The 15,628-nt window shown below is 47.4% G+C and overlaps 1 protein-coding gene across 2 annotated transcripts in view; it reads left to right on the forward strand.

Annotated features, from left to right (window-relative positions):
• Positions 1 to 1,801: 1,801 nt before the first annotated feature.
• The window catches only part of LOC124300045 (zinc finger homeobox protein 3), a 207,356-nt gene continuing 193,529 nt past the window's right edge, over positions 1,802 to 15,628 (forward strand). For both annotated transcript variants that reach the window (XM_046753666.1, XM_046753664.1), the window contains exon 1: positions 1,802 to 2,305. The gene's annotated coding sequence lies outside the window, so the exon portion shown is untranslated. The remainder of the gene's footprint in view (positions 2,306 to 15,628) is intronic.

Here is a 15,628-nt window from a genome sequence, read left to right on the forward strand (position 1 = left end):
ATTTCGTGCAATTTTCGAAATCCTAACAAAAACTTTATTTACTTTGAACACATTTTCGGCTCGGATTAAACGATGAAACGTAATGAATATTTCTTCTCTACATGTGTAAACTGTAAGCACTTGAGCAAACAGATTATTGGTCACCAAAAACGTTTCAATTGTACATGAAATTTGATTGTACCAATCGAGGTAAGGATCAGCTCCGATCACGCATGACAATCGCTCTTAAAAAAATATTGCAGAACATTGGGTCTTAGATCATGTCTACTTGGTTGTTCACCGCGTAAAGAACTCTGACTCATCGCACAGTTTGTTCGGTGTGTTGAACATACAGTCATTAAGGAAACTTTGCGAATGAATTACGAAGGTGGGTTTCTTTCTTGAAAATCGTGCAGCAACGATCCAATCCTCACAAGCGAGCAGGTGGATGGCGCGTTACGAAAGCTGGTTGAATGATCAATCGGGTACGAAGCGATACGTCGGAGAAAAGAGTCGAACAAGGGTAGTTTATAGCCGGTAGCCGAAGCGTAGCTGCAGAGGCACAGAGAGCATCGCGGCGTGTTCGCGTGTGTGTATTTCCCGTAGGAGGGGGATGTTTGTCGTGGACTTGGAATATCCCCGTCCCCCTCCCACTCCCTCGCCATCCTCGACTACGCCGGCGACGCCGACGCCGCCACCTCGACGTCCCGACGCCCGCGCGCACGTTGCACACGGACGGTCTAAAATAAGAGAACCGGCTACTAACCGACCGGGGCAACTAGCAGCTGGCGCCTCAAGTTCTTTAATTAAAACTGACCGCCGGCGCTTTTATTTTTCCTCCTGGCAATATAGAAATTTATTTCATAACACTTCGCTTCCCCTCTTCGTCGCACCGACCCCCAACATGATCTTTTCACTTCGCGCACTTCTGGGTTCAGTAATGAAGAATCGTACGGATATGGTCCGAAACTATTATCGCAGAAGTCTGTCTTGCCGAAAGCAAATTGCCAGAGAGACATGTTCGAACTCGATCAATCTACGCCCCGGGTGAAAAATCATTAAAGACGGTTTAAAAACGCTTCTGTCCTTTTCTGCTGCGGGGGTGAAGAACAGAACCGGGGTGATAATGGGCTGTTCTATAATCCTACGAAGCAGTGACAAGGAGAAACGAGGGTGAAACGGTGCGATGAAAGCCGGAGGGTGGAGCGGTGCCGCAGGTGGACGTCGAAATACGCGTAATTAAGGAAAACCTGTAAAATATGTAGAAAATATTGATCAGGGGTTTGCGCGTGCCGGGCGGGCAGCCATGTTCACCCCTGACTGACGAGAGCGTCGCGAGGCGGTAAGAGCGCAAACTAGGCCAGGGGCTCTCGTTACACCGATTCGACGCAGACGTGAAATCAGCCGAGAATCCGTCCGAGACTCTCGCATCCGCCGCGTTTCCAATGCCGAACGAGTTTCGTTTGCCGATGCACCGAGAACCGTTGGATCGGGAATCGAAACGGCCGACGACGAGGTTCGTCCGCGTCTGCGACGCGAGGCCGCTGAGAAACGGATGAGTTTTTTGAACGCAGGAAAGATTCGGGCAGGCGAAGACGAGCGTTCATTCTTCGAACGCGTTCGCGGCCGCGTTTGAATTTCGAACGCGAGTTGACGGCGGCGGTGTCAGAGCAGTCAGCTGTTCTGCGCGCAAACACGTGCGCGGGGGTAGCGTGCATGGGATGCGGGGGAGTGTGTGTTGGCGCGTGGTCGCGTGCGTGCTTCGGAAATGTGTGTGTGCGCGGTGAAACGAGGGAGGCAAGTCAGTAGTCGAGGCGCGGCGGAGTGGCGAGCAGCCATTTTCTCTTTTCCGCGTTCCCGAGGAAAACGGATTTAAGAACGCGGAGCGTCGAGGCTTCGGAAGACCGCGGGGGTTTCGTCGAGAGTGCGAGGAGTTCCGTGACCGCCGGAAGCCTAGGACCGGAAGTCGCGGGCCCGATCGTACGTCCGTGACAAAAAATAAGAAAGAAAACAAACACCGGACCACGGAGTGCGCGACGTAGTTTTGAAACGCTCGGAGTAGAATCGCGCGGCCAACTGTCAATCCCGTGTGATGCGAGCTTTTCGAAGGGCAAGCTCGCGCTGCGCTTTACGTGCGGTTTCGTCGCATGCTGTACCTACCCTCTACACGGTGTTTCGGTGCGGATAGCGCCGTGGCGCTCAACGGGTTTTACGTGTAACAAGTAAAATACCCCACGCTGCAGTGTTGTGCGCGTTGAGTCTCGCTGCGGGAAGAGGGAAAGGTGCGGGGGAGCGGAGAGGAGGATCGCAGCTCAACGAGCACGAGGTGAGGGCCGCACTCTGCGCAGGACCGCTCGAAATTCACCGCCCGCTTTGCATACCCGGCACATCCAACCCCTTGTCCAATCTCAAAATGGGTCCATCGCGCCTCCCAGAATCCAACCCCCGTCGCCGAATCGTCGCCCGGCAATTAGTCCGCGTATTTTCCTCGGGCTCGATTCGCGCCGCGGGGGAAAATCCGCGGCGCGTTTTGCGTTTGTACGCGCCGCAATGCCGCGAGGGGTCGAGTTGTTGGCTCGCAACCGGCGCATATCTTCGTTTATGACACCTAAATATAATCTTAATGACGCCCTTACGAGCGCCGGGCGCTGGTTACAAACGGATCACAAAATCCGGAGGTTACTTATATCCGTGCCGTGATGCACCTCGAGAGCCGAGGCGACCCTGCAACTCGCAGCGACTCGCAGCATCCCTTCGCGCTTTGATGTGGACCCGTTGACGCGATGTTCCAGTTTGTGTGTTTTCAGGCCATCAACCGAAACGGGTTCGACTCGAATCTGTTTCTTTTCTTTTCCCGCTGCGCCGACCGTTTGATCACGAACTTTACTAGCCGGTCGCGAGAGCCGCGACTGAGAATTGATGTATCAGAAGAATCGGAGCCGCGGAGGATCGGAGGCGTGCGGGGAGGCCGTAAAACTTATTAGCCCAACTTCCGAGGTGGTTCTAATTATTTATAGAGCTTTGTTTACAGCACGGAAAAAAAATCAAGACCGCCACCGAATTCTTTTAGGAAATAGTTACGCTCCTATCCCCGCGGTACCGGGTTGAAAAAGGAAACCCCCGAACACTCCGCGGCTATTTATATTTATGTAATACACTGGACCAGCGGCGTGGAATTCCGTTGATTTCAATTAGATACCTACACCAAGCCGCACGGCGCGTGGGATAATTTTTTTGCCAGAGAAAAATCATCTCTCCGTGAACGATCGTTGAAACGTTTCCCGATCTTTCAAGATTAACATTCGGACACTGAAATTCACCAGGAATTTTCCGGCCTGTGACGAACGCGTGCCGAGCTGCCAGATTGACGTCTCTGAATAGTCAGTCAGAGCGGATAGCGGGATGAGAGGATCCGTTTAACCTTGTAAAAACGTCAAAAGCGTCGTTGAGGGGGGGGGAGGGGGAAAAGCTTTGACGGTCCATCCACGGCACGCATGTGCGATGCGTGTCGTACGTATAGCCGTGCAGCTATTAACCCGAGATTACAAGGAATCCTCTCTCTCCTCGTAGTTTTTCGGCCCCCTTTCTCTTTCCCTTCGAGCAACATCTTCCTGGGCCAGCAACGTGCTTCGCTCGCTTGCCTCGCGAGGTGTTTGCCTCGCTGTTACACAAGAATACGGTTTTTCGGTGCCTTGCAGTGACATTTGCGTGCGGCAGACGCACGACGTGGACACGCCACACGCCACACAACAATTAACCCAACAAATCCCCCGACCCCTGCCCCTTCCCCCCCCCCCCCGTCGAAAGGTGGTCCGCGGTGGGGGGAGGGCTCCAGCCAGGGGTGTAAACCTGTCATTATCGTGATTATTATTCCTACGGCGCCTAATCACAAGCTGTCAGTCTTTTTCTCCTTTTATTATTATTTTTCTACGAATATTATCCCGCTCTCTCTCTCTCTCTCTCTCTCTCTCTCTCTCTCTCTTTATTCGTGTAAAGCTCCAGCCTTCTTTTTGTTCACCGCGACGTTGAACAAAGCGCCCAGCTTTAATCCCTCCACCCTCTCCTCTATTCCTGCACTCGTTCAGTCAAATTACACGAGGGCTCTCGATCGATCCAGGCTTCTGAATGATCGGCGAACCCGTGCAGGTGGGCGTCTATATATCATTCCCGTGTTCTCCTTCATTTCTGATCCCCGCGGACATTTTTTTTTTTTTTTTTTATTTTTCATCTTTCGTTCTCCGCTTTTCCACACCGTCAGAAAAATCTTTGCATTTCTTGTAATACAACGATTAAGTTCCGTTGCTGAAATTCTTCAGTAATTAAATGTAGCGATTTTTTTTCAGCCAAACTAGGGTCTCCTTTTTCAAGCTTACTCCCGATATCGTACCATGTGACGGTGAAAGGCGCCACAGTCATTCGATATAATTTCTCGACATATGCACGTTCACATATTCAGCGGACAGCAAGCTGACCGCAGTCCATGCTTCTTTCCGTGGTGAAATTGACGAGGGATTCGGAACAGTCTCATTGAATGTAGACGTTCGATTGAGAGTGGATTAAAACGTCTGCACTATAGATCCGTAGAGCTTGAAGGTTTACAGCCAGAGTCACAGCGAACGTTTGTAGCCGGTATAAAATCCGGACGAATGCGTACCTGTACATTTGTCATCCGACTATACCAGTCCCAAAGTTTAAAAAGAAAACGACTAATCATTGCGGTGCGGTATTATTTTAGATTCTAAAATTGAACCTACAAATCGAGTCAATCATAGAGACAGAAACACGCTTCAGCGTGGAGATAAAAACTCGTCTCGTTGAACCGAAATGAATTGTTTAAAGGAAACTATGATCTTACGGTATCTTTCCGTGCTATGTAGCGTGGATTTGTTTTTCTCCTTATTTTGACCGTATGTGATGCATATATAACGCGGCGCGTCGGGGGCGACGTGTTAGACGAGGAGGACCGAGTGTTCGGTTACAAATTGAGAGCAAAAGGGAGGAATGAAGCAGAAGCAGAAGCAGAAGGAGGGCGTGATGAGAAGGGAACGGGGGGGGTGGAGAGGTGAAATATAAAATAACGCCGTGCAGACTATATAGTCTAATTTTAGCCGATCTACACTCCGCTACCTCACATCGCTCCTTTCGCTCCCCTCGTCCAGGATTATAATTAGATACAGAAATACCCGCGGACTGGCATCCACCCACTCACGCCATCCGACTTGTAAGCTCTCTCGACCGCTCAAGAAGAGAAGAGAAGAGAAGAGAAGAGAGCGAGCCACGCAGTTAGTTAGCGCAGCAGCGCACTTTCCAGCATGCGTTATTATTCACGACTTTTCACCGACTTACGCTCCACTTTTCCTTCCACCCACGATTAATCCCTCGCTTTTACGGCGCACTCGTGTACTTTAAGGTAATTGCTTTCAGATCGGACCACGATCGTGATTTGCTTTTCTTTTGTTTTGATCGAACAATTCCCAATCATCGGTTTTTCCCCAGAAAAAAATCCTCCCGAAGCATAGGATCTTTCGCCGAAGTCTAACAGTGGCCACACCGAGTGACTTTTTTCCATTTAAACAGTACGTCATTGGGTATACTTATCCCAGTTTCTTCACGGAATTTTACAAAATAATTGCGTAGGTACTGCGATGCGTGCTTTGTTTTAATACAAATAATAATACGTTTGTTTTTGGAAACCTTGGAAGGTCAGCTTCAGGAATCCGCTGTTTTGAAAAAAAGTTACAAAAAGTCCGGATCTTGATAAGGGCTTCAGGCTGTTCGTACTCGAAAAAAAAAAATATGGCAAGATGTACAAGGTCGTACATATTCACGATTGTTTTACAAAAATTGCGCTCATTAAAATTTATCCAACCCGTTATTTGAGAGTAAAAAATTCTAGTAAACTTGAGACTTGGTGAGAATTTTTAAACGCAGCAGGACGCGTTACGTTCGGACCGTGTTCGAGATGAAAAAAGACGTTACCATGACGTGAAAAAGTCGTTTCCACATTGACTGAATCGCAGACAAGCGATGCGGCCGGCTATCGATCTACCCCGACTCCAAAAATATAATCCGACATTATTAACGGCGGCGCTGACGGTGCAGGATGAATATTTATTTCACGGCGTGGTTAAATAATTAATTAAGAAGGGCACCGCGACTGGGCAGCTGCTGCTGGCCTAGGCCGACTAGCTGGCTGGCTCGATCGCTCCCTGACGACGGGAATCGTCTAGTCTAATAGACCGGGGCGGGGTGGGGAGGAAGGGGGACCCTAATGTAGGAGAGGTAATTATTTTACGAACCCAATCGATACTTCGACGAGGAACTCGGTGGAAAAAACACACCAGAATTCTCCCCCTACCCCCGCGTGCAAACGGGGACCCACGTGTGTGGGCCCTGCACACCGGATTAGAACCGCATATTCCGTGCTCGCATAAACAGGGGGAAATTTCTCCCCTGCGTCGTTGGCGATGTTAAAAAATGTCTCCTTCGTTCCGTTCGCTTCATATATGATATTTTATCGAACGGCGAATTTTTGTCGCGAAAAATTTGACTTATTTTTAGAATTAATCGACAGAATATGCCATTGAAATAAGCATCGTTGCATCAACGGACTTGATGTTAACAATATCGTACGAAAATGTGATACGAGTTACTGTTTAAGGTAATCATAGTTGTCAATGCCATGTTTTTCCTGTCAAATAAGGACTTGACGTCAATTCATCCTCGTTCCAAAACATCGAATTATCCCAATGGTTACAATGAAATATAATGCTTGTGACTATAATCAAAAAGAATCGCAGCACGTAGGTATGAAATTTTTTGGTTACAGCTTAAAATGTCATTTTCATTTTGTATCCAGAACGATATTTTCTGTTACGATGGAAAATAACAGTATAAATTGAAGACTACTCTGCAATAACTACTGCTAAGAATTTATCTGTCTGTTCTTGGAATTAGGATTCAAAAATAGTTAACAAGGAGCTTCAAATTGGAAGGCAATGAAATATTCAAAACAGAAATATCATTGAATAAATGTTTTTCTCTTTTACGGCTGATCCGTCACAATTTCGAATCAGTCAATTTGAATATTGGTTACTTTCGTTGAATCAATCATCGTTTTTCAGTGGTGATGACTGATATTTATAAAATCATTAAATAAATTCTGTGATCGTTTTGTCTCCTCGTGTTTTTACATTGAAAGAATGTTAAATATGCAACAACCAGTCCTGGTGACTCAGGTTCTTGAAATTTCTAAGAATTTCATGCAACACCTGCTTGGCACTCGCTACTTTATCCTATTTTTCAGTGCCAGATCAGTATCGAATGAACTTTTTTTACAAACGAACACTTATTTTGTTTGTGGGCCAAGTTTTATTCTACCAAACTGTAATAAATTAGCTTTTTCTTAATAATTCAAACCATTCGATTTACCGACAATTGCCAAGTAACGCTCAAACTTGTTCGATGTAACCCGGAGGTTTGTGCTTTCGACAAGATTCATCGTTAAGAAATCATAAAATTGAATCTTTTCTGCCGTTAAGCTAAGGAGACATGGAAAAAATGTTATAAAACGTAATAATTATTCTGAATTATTGTCCGATCAAAGACCGCGTGTCTGTTTCTTGGTTTTCCCATATTTCTTGAATTATTATCGATGCTCGGCGCGTCGGGTGGTGAATTTTATAACAGCCGCCCGCGCTTTGAATTATACGGTCACGACTCATCGTCGAAGATCAGATTCGACCCGAGGCCGGAGAACAGCTTGCGAGTGGTTGCTGAGCGTGCAAACTATTAATAATAATGATAATTACGAATTATTTTTAAATGCTTCGGCTCAGGTTAAATTCGGTCTCTGACGATGAGCTCATTGCTCTTGCCACACCGCAGGCTCCTCCTCGAGGTATTATATCCGTTCCTGCCCGCTTTATAGGTGTAACGCATATTTATTTGGACGCAGTAGATTCGACATCGCGTATTTACGCTACACGCCGTACTTTGTACCTACCTAATCGGACTTGAGGTGTGAAAAATATATGGCAACCGACCGAAGTGAGGGGAGAAATAAGAAACGGAAGATCATTTTGATTATGTAATAATTTACGATCGCGATCCGATAACGGTTCACGAATCTAATTTTTTCACCTGCCAATTTTATTATTTCGATTTTAAACTTCGCATCTTGTTCGCTTGTTAATCGTTCGTTTCATTCGTCAAGTTTCATCTTGTTATTGCGTATTCAATACGGAATAGCAAGTCGAGAAGAAATTTGCAAGCATCTGACGGTGCGAGAGATAAATATAAACCAAGGTACAAAGCTTTATACTCGATCCAAAACTTATCTGTCACGAATAAGTTACAATTATTGAGACAATTTTTCTTGGATATTTGAAAAAAAATTCTCCTCGTATTCTAAATTCAAAGCCAACTAGTTCTGAAGACGATTATTGCCAGTTTAATTGAGATAACTGATCGAGAGTGCAGAATCTGAACAATGAATTATTGTTGTTAATACGTAGAATTTATCTATTCTCAAATGCTTCTGTCCGAGTATTAATAAATGATACTAGAAACATGGTTCTGAACCCACCAGCGAGAATCTAGCTACAAAGCTGTGTTACGAAATAAATTTAATCTAGGACAACGCACGATCTATAATACGGCGCTAAACTTTGATGAATAAAGAAATAGCGGGGCAAGGAAATTGGGGTAAAAGCGACTCGTAGCTTTACGCGCACGACGAATAAAGAGAAATAAAAAAAAAAAAAAAATGATCAAATAAAAAGAAAAACGTATTCGAACCGGTTCTTCAATATCCTGATAGCAAAGTACAGGTAGAGGGTATAACCGGGAAATGAATTCTCTTCCCAAAAGTCGACTCTATCCGAGATGGTACTTTGCATCCTAGGTCTTCATTTGTGAAAGTACCTACCTACGTACATACGTACGTACACCGCAGTCCCGAGAAAGAGACGCGGGGGCGAGGAGCGCAATGCGGAGCGAGAGAGAGTAAGAGAGAGAGAGAGAGAGGGAGAGGAATAGCAGCGAGCACCTTCTTCCCAGTCCCACAAGTAAGGCGAGTGATTGCCGGTTGAAAGATCAGCGAAGCGCGACGCCCGGTCTGCGGGTCTCTCGCTCCGTTCGCCCTGAAGACGGACCGGAGGAATCATGGTCTCTAATTTTTCCATGGCGCGTATATGCCTTCGCAACGTGTAGCTGGTCATTAACTTCGAGAATTAATCACAATCGTCTCTATTAACGGGGGTTAATTGCTGTTATCCGCGCGCGCGCCCGTCCAGTCGGACTGGACGAGGGAACGCGGGAACGGAACGGATGCGTCTGCAGGGGAACCCCGCATCCGGCCAAGGAAGAGAGACTGCCGGGCGTTTATCGACTGGCCGCAGCGCCGCCTCGCCGTCTTCGACGTCCCTTTCCTCCCGACTAAAGGACGACGGTTTCCTTCGCCCCGCAACGGATGGACGACGACCGGCGGCGGGCACCGGTCGGCATGGGAATTCCGGCTGAAACAAAGGGCAAAACCTGTTGTACAGCGTCGCCTCGCAAATATCGGCTCTCGCGGTCTCGCACCCCAGCGGATCCTCGTCCGCGTCCGCCCCTCGAACCCCTCGAGGACGAACAGTTGGACCGTTTTTTGCCCGTCAAACCACCCCATTGTCTGCGGGCGATCGCGCGCAGGGGATGCGAGTCGCCGATTTTGGGGCCTCTTTCACGCTTCTTCTGTCCGGGAGAGGAGGAGGACGCGGTGGATGGCAGGATACACGGGACCGCAGAGGACCGTTGGACGAGGCGTGATCAATTAATTAAGCAATTCCTCCACCGAGCCGCGACTCGGGAGGGGGACCGAGGCTGGGAACCAAATTCAGCCTCGTTTCAGGATGATTCGGCATCACCGTCCGAGTCAAAAGTTAGGAAAAGGGGGACGCAAAGTCGCCGGCAATCTTCGTCGCGCCAAGAACGGAGAACGCGAACGCGACTACATCCCTTGTACGTGACGGAAATCAGCTTGGCGATGAGCAGATTCGAATAAAAGAGGCTAAGACAATATAACAATTTTAGGTGATACTTGAGGGTAGGTAAAAATGATTAGACTCTCGTGCTTTTCATCCGATTCCGACGTTATCGAGCACGTTCTAACCACTGACCGGATTCCCACGAATTTCTTGAAATATGTTTACGGAATCTTGCATTCGTGGTACAGTTACGAGACGGAAATGCAATTGCTGACGAACATTTCTTGTACTGTATAATCTACACTAAATTATTTTTAACCCATTCTGGTGATAACTATGAGTGAAATTTTATCTTCGTGGTTATTTGCGAAAAGCTTAGAATTTGATAGTAAAAACCCTAGAGTTTAATCATTTTTAAAGTATTAACCATAAAACCTCTGCTCAAATTACTCGCGAGTAACGTCGCTCGAGATTTTCAAAACAGTTTCGTTTTTTTTTTTTTTTGAAGTTTTCATTCAGACGGTGGGACTCATTCATCTTCAAGCTTGGCGGGATCGTACAATCCAAGCCCTGCAGCGGCATCATTGACCGTGTATAATTACCTAATGAGACAATAATCGCTGTCCGTCTTGCACGACACGACGCTAGTGCACTCTGGACGCATGACGAATGGTTCCGGTTCAGAAAAAAAACGTCCTGAAGCTGATGAAGAAAACAAAAAAAAAAACTATCACAAAGCAACATCGCCCCAATTGGCAAATGCTTTCGTCCGAATACTTACAAGCCTCAATAATAATGATACTTCACAAAAGAGTTTTTTCTAACACATGCGTGGACATTTAAATGTCGAAGCCTGCGTAGCGTGCATAAATTGCCACGTTTCTGAACAGTGCGGTAATACGACTGTTGCGCATGTGCTCGGTTCAGCTTTTCAATTTTACACACTAAGGCTTTCTTGGCGCATGCGCACCTTCGATAACCTAATTTCACGCATCGCAAGTGACGTCGCTGGTCTGAGTTCAACCCGAAGCTTGCGCGTTTAGGTTAGGTTTCACAAAGCCTGTGCCTCTGTAGCTCTTGAATACCCTTGACTCTACTTCTTTCAAATTATTATCCCATATTCGCTTGCTTCTAAAATCAAACTCTCCTTCACAGATGTCGGACAATATATACCAACTCTTGCGTCTACAGCGCCCGCCTTAGCTCACGCCGCAAACTCCTCACTAGTCGGAAATCACCAACTTTCCGCACTTGTAAAACAATACAGGTGCCATTCCCCAACGAACCGCCGCAGCTTTGCAGTTCGCCACCCAAAGTCGAGGCTCTGAATAATAGAGAGATCACGCGTTTCGCAGACATGTACACTGCCTCTCGGACACTGAGACGTAGGACACAGCTGGTGCACGATTCGAAGACTGACCGCGTTGCGACGATACTCGCCACATGCATGCCGGCTTGTGGAAGAAAGTATACGCTGACATATAGCTGCGGTATCGACCGGCTAGCTGTGCAGGCTCTATGTGATTACATAGATTGGGTCACGCAATGAACGTACGCGCCTCCACCTCCACCTCCACCCCCCGCCCCCGGGCACACCGAGATCCTCCGTTCTTCTGATTATTTTACCGCCCTGATTATGTGCGTGTGTATTTTTCGGTCGGGACGCGGAGGTAAGAAGAGATTCGCCATCGCCCCCCTTTCCTGATTATAATTAAAAGGTTATCCCCGTTGTTATTACCCGCTTCCACTTATTTTCACATTCAGCCTTATCGCGGCCGACTTCTTTCCGCTGTTTTTCTCTCTCTTTTGCGTGCCGCAGATTCAACCCCCCTCCCCCTCATAACGAGGAGAGTCGGATCGCCAGAGCTAACGGAGGGGGGGAAAAAAGCTTAGAAACGAATTCAATCGAAAGCGGGAATTATAATAACGGTTGTAGTTTGGCTGTCGTGTTAGCGGTCATTTGCCCCGTTCCCCCTCGCCCCTCGCCGCTCTCCTTATACGCTGGCTCCTTCTCTCGCCCCCCAGACATATGATTACCAAACGCACAACGACAATTCATTGTGCTTCCTGACAGCGTGTAATTTACCCCCGTGACGGACGCCGGTACACGGCTTCGAATAATTCATTTTCTTTAAGAAATTATCCAATTTTGCATTCGCTGATCGTGATACCTGCTACGTCTTGCCCACCTCGCGTTGACCGAAAATGTTTTTGTTGCCTTTATAATGCGTATGTAAATCGGCTGCGGGAACCTTAACAACGAACGAGACAAAATTCGACGTTTAGATCGGTAGGGTTGTTGCAAAATTCTTCTCGTCTTGCCTATCCCTCCGAACAATTCGTTCCGCATCTTGACATTGAACACAACTCGAAATCCGCCGGCCTTGAGGGCAAAGTTTTTAATGATACGTTCGAATAAACTCGTCATGTTTCTCTTTCGACTTATTCTCCTTAGCTTGTCTCCAACTTTGAGGATGAAAAATGAAAAGGTCAAACGTGGAAACGATCAAAAGCAATGATAAGACGTTCGCAACCGAGGATCTCAAGATATTGAGAAAGTTTGCGACAATGACGAATTTCTTAAGAAACTGTAAAACGAAAGTTTGACATATTTCCGAGCTGATATAATAATCAGATACATGGACCGATCTATCAACTTTCGACCAGCCTTTTGGTGCAGAAATTTCTCGTTGGCTGCGAATTGAATTTACGTTGATGGTCTACATCATGATACGAAAATCATACAATTTTTATACCCTTTGATCTGAACGTTTGCACTAAACGCGTTAATCGATCTTAACACGCTTCTGGTTTAAACCTCTGTCTTGAAATTCTTAGGCCTTCCTGATATTAGAGTCAATAATTGCCTAATGTGTTTTTGTGTAAAAATGCCTGATCCTTCCGAATACCAAATTCTTTTTAAGATATATCCTCAAGAAAACGTTCTTTTTTTACATTTTCACTCCGGTATACGCGAAGACCAAGTAAAATTCCAAATCCCTGGAATGCTCGTACAGATTTAATTACGCTTATATTTTCATCCCTATCGCACGAAAAGCAAAAAAAGACAAATAATTTCTTGGTCTTTTGCACGTACAGAACGGCAAGTGTTGAAAGAACGTGTTTTTTTTTCGCAGTTCCTAAGATTCTACCTTAGAATGAATTTCATGTTAAGAAGTACCAAGCTCTGTTCTTTGTAAAAATTCGACTGTAGAGGTTCGATTCGAAAACGTCATCAAATTGAAGAACAAATTTTTGATAAATCGTAAGATCCAACGAACTGGAAACGAGAGGATCTTCGTATCGCAGTTCAAACTATAACAACTATCTCCAATTTCGAGTCGAATCGAAATTTGTAGCTTAAAAAATTTGCCGAAGGTTGAGGATACAATGTAATGAGAAAAAAAAAAACTTTCCAGACCGAAAGGTACAGAGGCGATGAGAGAGAGAGAGAGAGAAAGAGAGGAGGAAAGTGGATAGTAGGTACGTATCTACACATAACGAAGGACCAGGGGGGGGATAGCGAGGAGACGTGATAGTTACTCCGGCGGTCAGTGCGGAAGAAAGGAATTAGCTAGACGGAGCCCGCGTCTCATCTAGGTCACGACGACGCCGCTGGTTGTGGGGGTGTTTCATCGACGAACGCATACGCGGAACCACCCTCATTACTGGCGGCAGCCGGGCAGCGGCCGGGGGTTGAGCGGGGCTGAACGGGGGCTGCAGCAAAAGAGGCGGGCGTTAATTAAGAACAGACTCGCCACCAACGCGGCCCCGGCAGAGCCGGGCTGGTAAGGAGCACTGACCACCGTGCCCAGCCGGACCTGGAGGAGCGGGACTTTCCTCCCGAGGAGGAAGCGAGAGGGCGAACCGGGCGAGACGAGGACGCCGCCGGAATATCAGCTAAGCCCTGCGTATTATGCTATATTGGACCGGATCCCGGGATCCTTCGTCAGGGTGTCAGGGCTTGCCCTCGACGCCCGGATTTCAACGCTAAAATGACGGAAGACACCCGGATTACGTAATTGGCGCCGTACTCCCGGCGCTTTGTGTCCCAGGAACCCCTTCATCTCGGTCTTCGTCGAGGGTTGAGCGCCGCTGCTCGAACGACGGGGAGGAGATGCGGAGCCTCGGATGAATCCGCAAATTAAACAAACACCTTATTGACGCGGTGATCCCGCTTCGCGCGCCGCGACGTATCCGCCGACAAATAAGTCGGCTCCGAGACTTAACGAATATTGCCATCGATATCCGGACCCAGAAGTCACCCTTCCGAACGGGGGGGGAGGGGGAGTCCGGGATCGGGGATCTGTAATTGTGATGAAGACTCGGTCTGAAAGACGCTCTTCCTCCCACCCCCGACCCCTGCCTCTCCGACGGCCTCCAAGTTCAGAGATTTTTTACACCCGTCGATAGCATCGGTGCAAAGCGGAAAACCCGCGACGCGAAGTGTCCACAGCGGTTCTCGTCGTTGTAAGCCATCCCATGCTGCAAGCTCTGGTGGGGAATCTCTTAACCCCCAGGGGCGGCGGCGGTGGCGGCGGCGGCGGCGGTGGCCGCGGCGGAGGATGAGGCCAGACTGCAGAGGCGTACGACAGGGTAGATAAATTAGTGCGGGTAATGAAGACTGAGCTCTGCGCCTGATTAAACAAACACAGGGAAACACAAATAAGCGAGAAGGAAAGGAGGAATTGCTGGTATAACGAAACCGACGGAGAAAGAGTGCGAGGAGAGGGTGAAAGGGGGAGGGAAGGAGAGCAGTCGTCGGAAAGCGGGGGAGGCGAGGGGCACTTCGTAATTCTTCTCTGGACACACACACACACACACGCGCGCACACACACGTTCCATCCTCTCTCTGCTCTGCCTTCGTCTCTAATTAACTGAGCCAGGTTTAGTTGCACATAGACCAACGTTCCACCTTATCTCTCTCTCTCTCTCTCTCTCTTTTACTTTCTTACGTACCCCCGATCCTCCTTCCGACGATTCAAATTTTAAGTAATATTATACTCACACTCTCACTGTCGGGGAATCGTCCGCGGCTATATAATGATCTGAACTTGGAATTGAAGCTTTCGGTTTTTAAAACCAGCGTGGATCCCCGGTGACCGAAAGGGTACTTTCGAGTCTGAGAAAGCTAATGTTTGAGTCATTTTTTCACTCTCGGTGTCGAACGACGAAGAATCGTTCGCTAATTGGATGAGCTTAACTTAGACAAGCCGTTGATCGAAGTTTGATTATCGCAGTTTTCCGGTACCTTTTGATTGAACTGAATTATCTGGCTCCTCGGATCAGTGTAATACCCAGCGATCAAAGAGGTGTCGTCGAATCGAAAATCTTTGAGAAATGGTCCGACCGATCCATTTTGGTACTCCGGCTAGTGAACCCGTGCGAGATTAAGTGTATAACGTATAATAACGTAAGAGGTACAAGCGACTGAAATACCTTCGGTGTGACTTTCGATCTGGGTTAAAGGATTCTAAATACAGTAAGTGGTTACAGTTCGATGTCACTAGAGTAGCTGGTGTAAAGAGCCGACGGTGAGTCAAGGCGTTGATTCCTGCAACCGCTGGAATGCCACGGTATTATGTTCCCGTTCATCGTTGCGGTGTCTTACGCCTGCCTACAGAGATCAGGTAGAGGAACACGACTCGCGTAGGTGTGAATTAATTTCTTCTTGGCGACGA

This window comes from Neodiprion virginianus, chromosome 3, assembly GCF_021901495.1.
Source record: "Neodiprion virginianus isolate iyNeoVirg1 chromosome 3, iyNeoVirg1.1, whole genome shotgun sequence".
NCBI lineage: Eukaryota > Metazoa > Arthropoda > Insecta > Hymenoptera > Diprionidae > Neodiprion > Neodiprion virginianus.